At 30.5% G+C, this 12,404-nt stretch overlaps 1 protein-coding gene across 2 annotated transcripts in view; it reads left to right on the top strand.

The window, feature by feature from the left end:
* Nucleotides 1-1,460: 1,460 nt before the first annotated feature.
* The window catches only part of LOC114325287 (uncharacterized), a 774,118-nt gene continuing 763,174 nt past the window's right edge, over nt 1,461-12,404 (top strand). Inside the window, exons 1-2 of one of the 2 annotated variants that reach the window (XM_050646557.1) lie at nt 1,461-1,848; nt 2,219-2,268. The gene's annotated coding sequence lies outside the window, so the exon portion shown is untranslated. The remainder of the gene's footprint in view (nt 1,849-2,218; nt 2,269-12,404) is intronic. The other variant, XM_028273305.2, reaches the window with a different exon arrangement.

Raw genomic sequence — 12,404 nt, forward strand, 5'->3', positions numbered from 1 at the left:
ACCAAATTCATGGTTTGAAATGTTGACGCAGATCTAATATCATCAATGAATAAAACTTCGAAGCGGTCAAAGAGTTCATATATCTAGGGACATCGGATAACCCCAATAATAACACATCAGGGGAAATAAAAAGACGAATAATAATTGCAAACAGGTGTTATCATAATCTATCAAAGTACTTAGCTAACAAACGTCTGTCTCAAAAAACTAGTAAAAGGCTGTATAGAACATTGATAGTCCCCGTTCTCACATATGGATCAGAGGCATGGACGCTAACTTAAACAGATGAATCCGCTCTATCGATTTTTGAAAGAAAGGTGCTACGTAAGATATTCGGAGCGGTCTGTGAGAACGGAATATGAAGGCGTTGAAAAGATATTATCACTATAATTAAGCGAAACCGCCTGCAGTGGGCAGGACACGTAGCCCGGGCTCCTGAATCGAACATGATAAAAAAGATTCTAACAGCGCAACCCGTGGGAATGAGAAGACGGGGTAGACCAAAGCTGAGCTGAGGTGGATGGACGGGGTAACACAAGATGCCGAGAAGATCGGAGTCGGCAAGTGGAAAATTCAAGCAAGGGAAGGGACAGAACAGAATGGCGTAGAAAGCTTGAGAAGGTCGAGGCCCTCTAAGGGCTGTAGCACCAAAATGATAATGATGATATGTCACTCTTTCCTATCGTCAAGTATCTTGTTTTGCGATTTATCTCTAGCCCTATTCTCTTTGTTTGCTTATTTACTTTTTCAATTGCTTTTATAAGTGTCATCTTCGTCTTTGCTATGATGACTAGATCATCTGTATAATATGCTATTAAGTACTTGAAGTTTGTTCTTCTTGTCCTTATTATTACGTTATTACTTCCAATATCAGGTTAAACAGTGTCGATGAGATAGGTACTTAGTCTGTACTTCAACATAGAAGTACCTAAGTATATGACCAGAAATATTTATTTAGCTAATATTTTATTATATTATACCTATTAGGTAGTTTTAATATTCATTTATATTTACATAAATAACACTTGCTAGAGTAATGAAGCTATTTTTTTCTTAGATAGACAATAATACCTAATTATCTACCTACCGGCAAAGGCCGAATACCTACTATCTGTTCTAAGATATATTTCAATTACTATTACCACTAGGTAAATTTTTTTATTACAATAATTAATCAGATACTTCTTTACATAAGAAAGTACAACATTATTTGACAATCACTCTTTCAATTTTTCTTTATACATAATTCGAAATTTCGAATAAAGCCGGTTTTATATTCGTTAGGTGTCACTTATTCATTTTATTTCAGTCCTTACATAACAGTGTTTATTATTATTATTTACTTAGTAAAACCCGGTGCTTATCTCTGTCATTCTAAAGATTAGTCATTTTCTGTTGAAAAAACAATAAAAACATTAAAGGCTCAGCAACTTTTTATGTTATTGTTGTGGTACAGGACTACAGGAGCAAGTGTGCATTCACCTTGATCACAGATTTCGGTCTCCGAGCATGTGGCGTGGCAGCACTGTTAAACAATATACAAGATGGCGTCGTGATGTTAGTCGCTGGATTCGCGGACGTTATCAGAATACTTATCAAAATAAGTAAACATTTTAACACAACCGGCGCCTGAATTCGCGTTCAATGCATTTGAACATAATTAAACTAAGTGACAAGTGCACAAATATTGACCCTCGTGAAGTGAATGTGTGAAAAACCCCGTTGAAAAATGTAATGTTTCTTTGTCTACACAAGTAGACTATGCAAAGTGTTCATGCTTGTTTTTTACTTCTGGTGACTGTTTCCCATCGTTTATTCCTCTAGGATTATTTTTTGTGATAGATACTCGTAAGTAGAGCTTTAACATTGCATGTTTCATTGAATATTTGATAGTTTTCATACAAAATTTTAAGTAGGACAGCGAGAATCTTGGGCGTATACAAGAAAAATGTGAGCACTATACAACTGGTCCACAAATTTGATGTGTAGAGGTTTCTTCCAATTTTTATTAAAAATATTGATTTTATCCAACCTTACGTGCTTTTCGAGTCTCTAATAGGTACTTACAAGTACATCTAGACATTTTTTATTACCCATAAAATCCTGTTTAGCCGCATTGTAGTAAACATTGTAAGGACATTCTTTGGAGATGATCAAGATGATCTCGAAGCATTCAAACCAGCATCCTATAAGTTACAGTCACTTTTTTTTATTGCAGATTCCCTATTTCGAAGACTGGTTCAACATTCCTGTGACTTTCATTAATCTGTAAGTAAAATACTTTAATTGTTGGCTTGCTGCAGACATTTTTATGTTTGTTTCTTCCATCTCTTATCTGTTTTGATGAATGAGACCTCATTTGTTTCTTTATGTTTATGCCTTTTTGTTGTAAAATAGCTTTTTTAGTTGGTTCCAAATTATTTTTTAAGTCGTGGTATGAATTTTTATTTTATTTTATTCTGTTGACAAAATTCATTTCTTTTTCATTTGATTTTCAAGAGTTAGGTAGTATAATACTTAGTTGTTTTTGTTGTTAAATATTTATATCTACGTGGGTACAGGTTTTATTACAAATTTCTAACGAGAAGCAAAATATAGGTACTTTATATTATAAATATTTTTACCACAATAAACAAATCATAATGTAAAAAAGTCAATAACAAATGACATTATTTTATATAACATACTACAATAACAAAAAATTGCTCTCACAAGATACCTACCAATTTTTATTTTTGGATACCATTAATAGCCCAATAAATGACCTTTTTGGAGTGTAATTTTCAGGAGCAACTCCGAATTGCATGAAAATTTGGATTTAGGTTCGACTTACCCTCCAATTTAAAATTGAATTTGTGCTGTTGGTTGCTTTTACTTGGGGGGTGACAGTCACCCCTTCTCGGGGGGTGAAAAAGGTGTGTTTAAAGTAAGCCTAAAAATGGATAAATTTACAGATTATAAGCAACTTTCGTTCTATAAAGTTTTTTATGTAAGTCAATACTTTTCGAGTTATTCGCGACTTAATACTTTTCGACAAAAAAACTACGTTTTCAGACCGTTTTTCGCAAATATCTCAAAAAGTAAATATAAGTAAAATCAAAGTTGTAGCTCATGAAAGATACGTTCTTATTCGTCTAATTCCAAATCGAACAATTCAACGCAAAATCACCAAAAAATTGAGCACTCTTCGGGAAAAGCTTATTAAGATTTTTAAAGTATCTAAAAAAAGCTTTATATTTTGTTTTTTTACAAAAGTTTCTAGCATCAAAAATAAACGAGTTACACTGAAAAAAAAGTTGGCCCCTTTTTTTGGTAAAAAAAATCGTGAAAACCTCCCTCTATTTAGCACCCTAAATAAAATTAATCGTTACCGCTTTACCATTTATTTTAACTGTATATGTATTGTTTATATGATCTGTAAGTTTGATTGGTTTGAAGTGCTTATTTTTGAAAAAAATTGGTTTTATAGTAAAATAAAAGTTTGTAAAAATTTTTGAAAAATTTCCTTTTTTCAAAATAACTTCAAAAGTATTAGTGATAAGAAAAATCTTAACTAGTAAAAAAATGTAGGTTTTGCTATTATAAATATGATAGTTTCATTTTGTTTTTCCGTAAGACAAAAATTGGTTAAGATATGGCTGCTCAAAATTTGCATACACTCGTGATTAGTGACCCGTTCAAGCTTTTTCAACTATAACCCTTTCAAAAATAAGCACTTTAAACCAGTGAGACTGACCGATCATATAAAACATAGATAAGTAGAAAATTGTTTGTAAAGCAATAGCGATTAATTTCATTTGGGGAGCTAAACATGGGGAGATTTTCATGATTTTTTTACCAATAAAAAAGAGGGCCAACTTTATTTTGAGCGTAACTCGCTTATTTTTAATGCTAGAAACTTTTGTAACCAATTAAAATAAAGCTTTTTATAAACACTTTAAAAAAGTTTGAATGGGTTTTTCCCGAAAAGTGCTTAATTTTTCAGTGATTTTACCTTGAAATATTCGATTTGTAATTAGACGAATAAGAATGTATTTTTCATGAGCTACTACTTTGTTTTTACTCAATTGATAGACTTTGCTGATACACCATTTTTTTCGGTTTTATATAAGCTGCACATTTGCTAAGGATATTTTTTTCGATCAAATATTTACTTTTTGAATTATTTGCGAAAAACCGTCTGAATACGTAGTTTTTTTTGTCGAAAAATAAACATTTTCAATCGCAATTAACTCGAAAAGTATTGACTTACATAAAAAACTATATAGAACAAAAGTTGCTTAAAATCAGTTGATTTATCCATTTCCTATCATATCTTGAACGTATGTTTTTTCACCCCCGAAAAGGGGTGACTGTCACCCCCCAAGTAAAAGCAACCAACGGCGCATTTTCAACTTTGAAGTGGAAGGTAGGTAGAACCTAAATCCAAATTTTGCCCCTGAAAATTACACAGTATCGCCGTATTTCCCGTTCATTTACTGGGCTATAAAATATAATAATCAATCATAATATACAGGGTGTAACAAAATGGTAGGTCATAAATTAAATTACATATTCTGGGACCAAAAATAGTTTGATTGAACCTAACTTACCTTAGTACAAATGTGCACATAAAAAAAGTTCCAGCCCTTTGAAGTTACAAAATGAAAATCGATTCTTTCCAATAAGTATATCGAAAACTGTTAGAGATTTCAGGGTTGTTTTGTTTTAAACAACTGTTTTATACATATTTTAAACAAGCCTTTTTTCATTTTTTTTTGTGAGAATAATACATAAATATGAAAAAAAAATCTTATTCATATTTATTTACAGACTTTGTAACAAATATATTATTTATTTATTAATAATGGGAACACAACAAAAATTGGAAAACTTCAAAACATTTTGCATAGGTACATGAGTTAATAAATTTCTCAAATTGTTCCAGTCTCATAGTAATCTTGTAATCTAAGTCATCAATTTTATCAGCCATGTGATCACTTATAGAATTAAGCTCTTTAAAAATTGAAACCAACTTAGCAGCTTTGACATTGCCTAGCCAGTTACATAGTTTGGAATTGACTAAAGAGTATGATGAGAAGAGTTTTTTTATGTTGGATGACCATAGAATGCCACCATGCCAATGGTCTTACATTAGATGTTTAGAAAATATATATATATATATATGGTTTAAAAAGGGTACTCACTTTGCCTGGTAATTAATAATAATTGGCAATGCTTCTGGATGTGAAGTGAAGTTTCTACATATTCCTTACCAGTTTTTATTTGCTCTTGACTAAATTTATTTCCACTAAAGCAATGAGCAAGCAAACTTGTCAAAAAATGAGCCAGGATCAAAGCCATTTTCATAAGCTCCTTGACTTTATTCATATCATTTACCAAAAATTCGCCATTTGGGTGTTCAGTCTCGAATGCTTCCAGAAGTTTTAGCCATATTTGCATATCTCTGTAGTCTCTCCTTTAGTGCAAGTATTTGTTTGGACTTTGTCCATGCACTGCAATATACTTTAATTTTTATAAATACCTAGTTTAGGCATTTGTTTTTAACTTTGTATCATTTACAAGCTTTATTATATCTTTATCAATACTTATTCTATTGTTCAGAGCAAATGTGAAATAATACTGGCCAGTTTTTCAACTAACTTTCTAAGCATTTCCGTTAAAGTATTTTAACATCCTAATGCAATGCAAGAGCAGAATCACCAGCTTCTCGGAATTTTGCGCTAGCAAAATGTACATTTCTGAAATATTTGCAATTTTTTGACACTGTTCTTTATTCCTGGCACTTCTATATCGTGGGCAAGTAAGTTCAGAATATGGGCTGAACAGCCATAAGTTATTATAGTGCTGCCTAATTCCTCAAACAGATCCTTCTCATTTTAAGAAATATGATTTAAACAATATTTTTTTCTGTTTTATTTGTTTAAAACATGTAATATAAAAACGAAAAAAAATGTTTAAAACAAAAAAAAGTGTTTAAAACAAAAAAAAAAAACGTTTGTTTTGTATAAAATAAAAAAAAACATGTTTTTTTTTCAACCCTGAGAGATTTTAGGTATATTAAAAATGGACATGTGGTTTTCTTATGGCAGCAACATATAAAAAAAAAACAGTGAAATTTGTGCACCCCAATACTCGTGGAATACAAATTTTATGGAATTTTATGGAGGTTTTGTTCCATTAAACCCCCCAAATGTTTCTGCATGTTCCAATTAAATTATTATTGTGGCAAGATTAGTTAAACACAATGTTTTTAAAACTTTTAATGTTGTTTCTTAATATTTTACATTTTTGCATTGTTCCTCTGCTCTAGGATTCTTTTGCAGTCCTCATCAAACCAGTGTTCTCTCTTTTCTTTATCTGCCTTCTATCGGCCTGCTATTCGCTTCTATCATGATTCTTTTCAATCTCTTGTTTATTTCTTCCTCTGTTCTTTTTTGCTTCCCCTATATCTTTGAGCTGCAAAATAGGTGCAGCAAACTGGCAGCGGTTGGCAATAGATAGGACTGACTGGCATAATAGACTCGGGAAGGTCAAGGCTCTTTCATAGGGCTGTAGTACCATTGATGATGATGATGATATCTTTGAGCTGCTCAAATTGGTATTTTTCCATTGTTTTCCATTTTTTGGTAATTTGGGAATTTTTTGCTTAACTTTTTTTATTGTTGATTCATTATTTCGAAGAGTGGTTCAACATTCCTGTGACTTTCATTAGTAAAATACTTTAATTGTTGGCTTGCTGCAGACATTTTTTATGTTTATTTCTTCCATCTCTTATCTGTTTTGATGAATGAGATCTCATTTGTTTTTTAATATGCCTTTTTGTTGTAAAATAGCCTTTTTTGTTGGTTCCCAATTATTTTTTAAGTCATGGTGTGAATGTTTTATTTTGCTCTGTTGACAAAATTCATTTTGTGATCATTTTTTTTTGTTTCAATTGATTTTCAAAAGTTATAATACCTAATTGTTTTTGTTTTATTTAAAATATTTTGTTTTGTTTAAATTTTATTTAAAAGTTATGGATTTGACAATAACAAAAAATTGCTCTCACAGATATCAATTTTCTATTTTTTGATATTAAAATATATTATCAATCATATTTATAATAATAATAATAATATCACACATTCAGTAAACAAAGCTGCACAGAATATCTTCAACAGATAAGTAGGATACTACAACAAAAATTATCGGAAAAATCAAAAAGGGATCATTTGACAGGATAAAATAAGTTGAAATCCAGCAAATCCAGTATGAACAGAAATAGATGAAGACTAAAGGAATTTATTTTATTATTGTTTTCATAAAAGACAGAATCTGTAATGTAAAGTCACAAGAAAAAGAAATGGAAAATACCATAGTCTAAATTGAATGTACTTATCAGGAATATGTTATAAATCAAATAAAATATCAATGTTTTCATAAGAACTGTTAGTAATAACAAAAATATAATATATGACACTTCTTTTAGAAAACCTTGAAGTGAATTTGTCTCTCTAAGAAATAGTTACTTTTCTTTAGCTACTTTCTTTAAAATGCATATGAATAATGACAATTATTCAATTCCATAAATGGACAACGCTTGTTTCTGGTTTATTTAAAAGATCTGAGCATAGGCGTAACCAGGATGATCCTAAGGGGGGTTACAACTACTGGAAAGGTGGGGGGTTACAACTACTGGAAGGTCTCTGAGGGGTATGGTGTTAAGCGTATAGAGCTTGTCCATCCCAATGGGGGGTTATAACCCCCAAAACCCCCCCTGGTTACGCCTATGGATCTGAGCCCTGATAAGTTAGTTTTGATGAATTAGTGACGGAAGAAGGAAAACACTGTTTTTAAATTCTGAATGCTTGGTTTATTGGTGTCGAGGTACAAACGTCAGATGAACGTGAAAATAAGAAATTAGAAGATAATAATATAGCAAAGACAATAAAAAGAACAAAAAGTTGAAATTCTGTTAGCTACAAACTATAGAAATATGTACAGGTCCATAAAAATACTGATATTCCAGTTTATATACAGTATTTCCACAGATGGTTCGTCCAAGAACAGTTTGAGGTTGTGCATGTTTAAGTTAAATATTATTTTATATGGGAGTAAATCACAATTATACATTTTACATTTATTTTGACATTTCAATTCGCAATTTGGGTATCGTTTTCTCAAAAACTTTGTGTCACCAGGCAGTACCAATAATAATAAATTGTAAACATTTACAGGTTAACACGTTGACAGACAGTGCGTCAAATGTATAAGCAAGTGTTGTGACACTGTATTTTGCAAAGTAGAATAGGGAAAAATGCAACATCTATAGACTTTGTGTCACATTACATCAATGGAAATTAGACGTCCATAGATGTTCTGTTCGTCAATGTGTTAACACATTCGGCGCCTATCTTGCCACTTGGCTGGTACCACATACTTAAAAAGTAACACAGTACTACTGACGACACTAGTGTGTTGTTGGTACTCTCCATGAAACTGTTGTGACTCCACTCGTGCGTTATGAGCACCGAATGTGTTAAGTAAGTGATAATTTTTATTTTAAAGATTTTTTGATTTCTGGATCAAAATGTATTTTTCATTACAATCAGTTCCCTTATAAAATTAATTTTAAAAAGTTTTGTTTCTTCTAAAATCTTATAAAATGAAATACAATTGCAAGTTTTTGAAAAGCTGCTTTATTTTACAGTCAGTTTTATTGAAATCTTTATGAGTTTTAGTACTAAGTTCAGAAATCTATTAATAATTTAGTGAGTGACATTTACCTACATCAATAATATAGTGAGTTTACATCATTTCGTAAGCAATTATACATAAAATTGTTATACAACAGTAAATTTTAATTATAATAATAATCAATCAATAATAATAATAATTCAAATACGAAGACAATGGAGAATGCAAAGTACCCAGACAATACCGATTATTATGTCTACTACTGGAGTCATTCCGAAGAACCTCCTCGAAAACATAATAAAGCTGTGTCTAAATGAACATCTGTATAAAACCATGCAGAAAGCTGTACTACTCGCAACGGCCAGGTGTGTACGAAATGTTTGATGTATAATCAACCAAAGTTTAAAAATGAAACTGGCAGGTAGACGACTGATAGATATATGACCTGCTAATCTGCCATACACATCACAGACTTAAAAAAGTCCTTAATTTTTTTATTCTGACCAATATATGTTCAGTATATCCACAAGGCAGGCTAAAATCTGCTGTCTATGTGGCACTGTAAGGGAAAATAGGTACCGTCCTGGAAGGGTTAATTTTCACCAATGACTGCACAAACGTCAAGCCTTGGTCGTGATAATACTAATATTGCAAGGTGTGAATAAATATTGGTTTGAATAGATGAATTTTGCCTGAATATTTTCTGTAAGTGGCCCTTGCCAAATCAACTTCCTCTCCCCTTTTTTCATAAATGCAACTTCGGATTTTCCCTTACTGAATGCATAGCTAGGGCAATAGCTGCATTAATGCAAAATGCCTTTTTCGAGTTTTTTGTCTTCAACAGAGGTTCCCATTGAATTTCTTTATTAGTCTTTTTATGTTAGTTCTTTTAATCCATTCCATGTAACGAATACTTCTGGATATTTTTCATTATCACACAATCAAATATTTGAATTACCTATGTAATTTCCTGGGGTTGAAAGTTGCTTATTTACATTGTGAATATTATTCACTAGATTATTATTAAATTATCAAAGTTAGTACAAAAATTCATAGGGATTTACATAAAATTGACTATAAAATGAAACACATGAATTTTAGAACACGCAAAACTATATTGACTAGGAAATTTATTTCCACTTCTAAAATTTCCCAAGTAGAAATAAAAATGTCAAAATAAACTTATTTTAAAGTAACATTGTTGTTTATTCCCAGTAAAAATGGTAAAATTTTTATCTTGAGCACCCCATCCTCTAAGGTCACTCCCTTATTGTGATTGTGAACAGTCTATAATTGAAGTGAATTTTCTTTTTTGGTGGAGTATTTAAACTAAAATAAAATATGGTTTAAAAAGTTATTAAGTAAATATTTATCCTTGCTGCTTGTTAACACCAACATTGTTTGAAAAGGAAAGGGCTTTTTAATAAATTAAGATAGTGTGGGAATGGTTTTAGGTTGGATTAGGGGCATAAATACTTGTATAAATAACTTTAGTAGGTGGTATAAAAAAGTCTCAGTTGGACAAACAAGATTGTGTATTTGTTTATTGTACCTATATGATAAGAGATTAAGAGGTTTAGAATATCTAAAGAAATAAAAAAATGTAGTTGATATGATCTCAGAAAACGATTCAGTTAAATCTGATAACCTATCAGTAACGAAATGGAAAAAGGGTTAACTTTTTGCCTAAATTTTTATGTTTATTGGGTCGGTACTCTCCCGAGCATACCAAAATCGTTGGGATAAAAATAAGGAATTCCTTGTAAAAACAATGAAGTGAAATTTGTTATTTAGTCCAGTCACTGAAGGTTTTCACCTCCGATTTCGTTAAATCTCCATCGATTTTCATGAAAATTGGCGAATAGTTAGAGGATACCTTAACACGTTTGGTGCCCATGACGCATGAGTAGCGTCACGAAGGTTTTACCAAAGGTACTGATGACCCATAAGTTGCGTCAATAGCTGTGTAACTAAATGAACGATTTAAGTATGTGATACCAGCCAAGTGGCGCTTGTTCAAGATGGGCACCGAACAGGTTAAGAAACAAGAGTAACAAGGTACCAACTTTTGCTTTACCCTGGGAGGGTATTATTTTATTAAAAATAACCCCATAAATCGATAGAGGGATGAAATTTAAGCAAAATTTGTTATATCAAGTTATTAAAATAAATCAATACTTTTTGAGCTATTAAAGATCAAAGATTTAATTTTTCGTGAAAATATACATGTTTTAAAGCAGTTTTTCATAAATAACTCAGAAACTTTTTTCAACTCAAAATTCAAAAAGTTTTTACAAAAAAGTTGCGATAATTCACTTATATAACCAAAATTGAAGCCAACAAAAAATCGTATATATTTCTTACTTGAAAAATCTTTTAATATTAATAATTCAAAGTGATTTATAGGAAATTGAATGTAAGTACATACCTTTTTTTCTGCAGGTACTCAAATCTCAATAGTTAAATTTGAGTAACCGCTGAAAAAAATACGTTCAATTATCTATAACTCATTTTGAATTAATCATAAAAGGTTTTTTTAAGTAAAGAATTTATTAAGATTTTTATTAGCTTTAATTTTGATAATAATCACTTTTTTGTAAAAACTTACTTATAGCTTTTGAGTTATTTATGAAAAACCCCTATAAAAAATGCATTTTTTTCACAAAAAATTACTTAAAAAATCTCTGATCTTTAATAACTGAAGAAGTATTGATTTATTTTAATAACTTTATACAGTGTGTCTGCGTAACTTGGAACCATATGGGAAACTTTTTTATTATTCATTTTACGAAAAAAAGTCATTCTTTATAAAGTGCTCTGCATGGTCTAAAACTTAAGATGGGACTATCAGATATAAAAATTTATTAATGGTATAGTAGGTTAGTCAAAAAATATGAATTTCACTCAAGAGGAAAGTGCCTTTATATTTCACAATATCGAAAAATTTTATTATGAAAGTTGTTTGGAATTAAAAATTATGTTCTAATATGTAGGTAAACACATACTTCTAATTAAAAAATTTTGAAAATTTTTCTTGTAAGTATGGATAGGTATTACTCAAGATCATTTTTATTCATGATGGCTTTGTTATTATTAATTTTAAGAAAAAAGTTATTCTTTATAAAAATTCATGCATAATCTGAAAACTAAGATACAACCAAAATAATTATGTCAAGTCTTATCAATTTTATACAAGGTATGTCAAAAAATATGAATTTCACTTAAGAGTAAAGTACCTTTATTCTTCACAATATTGAAGATTGTTTTTAAAAAAAGTTGTTAGGAATTAAGAAATATGTTTCAATATGCAATTACATCGTTCTAATTGAAATATTGTGAACTATAAAGATACTTTACCCTTGAGCGAAATTCATATTTGTGACATACTTCGTATAAAATTGATACAATTTGATATCTTATTGTTGCATCGTAGTTTATAGATTATACGTACGGTGACCATATGTACTTATTTAAGTAGGACAGTACTTATTTTTAAATATTGTCCTAATGTACTTTAAAACCTTTCTAAGGACACGCAAATGTACTTATTTTTTCTAAAAAATGAATATTTTTTATCTTTTACTACTTTTAAACAAATTTCTTTGTATACTGCTCCATGTATTGCAGCTTTTGTGTCTTGATGGTTTCCAATATTTCCATTCTTTTGTTGACTCTTCTCATGACTTCGTTGTTTGTTATAGGCTCGGTCCATGCTATCTTCAGGT

The sequence above is a fragment of the Diabrotica virgifera genome, chromosome 3 (assembly GCF_917563875.1).
Source record: "Diabrotica virgifera virgifera chromosome 3, PGI_DIABVI_V3a".
NCBI classification, from domain to species: domain Eukaryota; kingdom Metazoa; phylum Arthropoda; class Insecta; order Coleoptera; family Chrysomelidae; genus Diabrotica; species Diabrotica virgifera.